General features: G+C 41.8%; 1 long non-coding RNA gene across 3 annotated transcripts in view; it reads right to left on the reverse strand.

Annotated features, from left to right (window-relative positions):
- The window catches only part of LOC104872075, a 183510-nt gene that overhangs the window by 108441 nt on the left and 72749 nt on the right, over positions 1-2320 (reverse strand). The gene's annotated exons all lie outside the window — the stretch shown is intronic.

The raw sequence follows: 2320 nt of genomic DNA on the forward strand, positions 1-2320 counted from the left end.
ACATTATTGATGAAATGGCTCAGAGCTCAGGGATCTTCAAGTAGAGACTCTCATTAATGACATAAAGGCACATACATAGTGCAATGTGGATGGATGAACAATTTTTTGTCCTATTACCCAGAATTTATGAGAAATGTGCTCCAGGCAAATACCAGGAAATTTACTTCTACTCCAGGAGCAAAGACTGTGGACTGAAGGCAGAGAGAAGATCCTGCGGAGAAGCCTATGCTTAGTAGTCATGCAGCTCAAAGCTGAAAAGTGAGTGACAATGAGCTTGTTTCAGCAGCACGTGTGCAAAAATGAATGACAAGAAGAGACGTGAAGGAGTTTCCTCTTTCAATGTTTCCTAGCTCTCAAAATGTGCTTTCCAGATAAAGTTTGGTTCTCATCCATTCTGGGTGCACCATAGAGCAAGCCAGCAAATCAGTCTTTTGCATACCAACAAATATGCACAGAGTACCACTCGGAGGAGTCCTTCTGAGAAAACTGACCAGAATTAAAGAAGCAATCCATCAGTGAGAGGAAGAGTGTAGACCCATGGTTGAAAGGTAGGTTTTAGTCTTATGATACTACATCTGTAAGACATCTACCATTGTATACAAGATATTTGAAGGAGTATATGCATAGGTTCTCAATGAACCTAATCGATGAAATGATAGGATATCACATAAACTCTTCAGAAATCCAGGAAATGCTGTAGAATCAAGTCCGAGTGTAGAAAATGGTATCAGAATTCTGTCTAGAATATTTTCCCTGCCACTATCACCTCGATTATGAGTTCTGACTGAGGGATAATGAGACATGCTCAGACAGAGACACTCAATGAATACCTTCTCATTGGCCCAGCTATTTAGGAGAGAATTACAGTAAGATCGTGATAAGTGTTCACCACTCAACTTTGAAACAGAAAGATACGCGGGAGATGTGAAGACCTGCATTTCGACAGTTGAGAGGTTACACTGATAAACCGACAAGAAAGTCAGGGAAGCACAGCAGGCGTTCACAAACCTATAAGTTATTAAAAAATAAAATACTGGAGAAGAAAATCAGAAAACACTTTGCAACGTTATTCCTACTGGGGTTTTTTTGGGGGGTGGCGTTTATCAGGGATGGAACTCAGGACCTGGTGCTTGCAAGGCAGGCAATGGAAGCACTGAGCTAAATCCCAGGCAATACACACTTCTATTTTCTTTTTATTCCTCTTCCCCTCCCTTCCCTTCCCTCCCCTCCCGTCCTCTCCTCCCCCTCTTCTCCTCCTTCCTCCTTCCTCTTCTTCCTCCTCTTCCTCATCTTCTTCCTCTCTCTCTCTCTCTCTCTCTCTCTCTCTCTCTCTCTCGCTCTCTCTCTGCCTCCCTTTTTCATGCTGGAGGAAGGGGCCAGGCAGTGGAACCACTGAGCTAAGTGCCCAGCCCTTTGTCATTCTGATTCTATTCTGCTTCTCCATACACTTTCTTCAACTTCATAACCATCCAAACATTTCTAACTAACTTGCAAAACAGGAAAGAACCCATTCATTAGATCTGTGTACCCTTGGAACATCATCAGAGAGAAGAAAAACTGCAGGTGGTACAGTAATAATGAACCACAGAAAATTTAGTGGGTGTTTTCTGTAGGATTTCTAGTAAAGAAGTGATTTCAGGGAGCCCTAAGAGAGAAGAACATTGTTCTAAACAATGAGTGTAGTGCTTGAGTCCCGACATGGAATAGAGAACTGTCAGTATGAATCTGGAGGAGAAGAATGAATAAGGGATAAGGTAGGCACAAAAAAATTGCACTGTTGGTGTGGGGATTTAGCTCATTGCTGTTGATGCTTGCCTAAAAAAATGTTTTCTCTGTTCTAATCCTCATAAATTAAAAAAAAAGAAATAAAATATTCTGTCCCTCCAGTAACTTTCCTTCGGATCATAAACATTATTGATGAAATGGCTCAGAGCTCAGGGATCTTTAAGTTGAGACACTCATACTTTGTAATTCCATTAATGACATAAAGGCACATACATAGTGCAATGTGGATGGACGAACAATTTTTTCTCCTCTTACCCAGAATTTATGAGAAATGTGCTCCAGGCAAATACCAGGAAATTTAATTCTACTCTATGAGCAAAGACTCCGGACTGATGGCAGTGAGAAGACACTGTGGAGAAGCCTATGTTTAGTAGTCATGCAGCTCAAGCTCGAAAGTGAGTGCAATGAGCTCCCTTCAGCAGCACATGTGCTAACATGAATGACAAGAAGGGATATGATGAGTCTCCTCTCTCGATGTTTCCCTGGCCCTCGGGATGTGCTTTCTAGATAAACTGTGCTTCTGAACCATTCTGTG

This window comes from Fukomys damarensis, unplaced genomic scaffold (genome assembly GCF_012274545.1).
Source record: "Fukomys damarensis isolate Sample0158 unplaced genomic scaffold, DMR_v1.0_HiC HiC_scaffold_7, whole genome shotgun sequence".
NCBI lineage: Eukaryota > Metazoa > Chordata > Mammalia > Rodentia > Bathyergidae > Fukomys > Fukomys damarensis.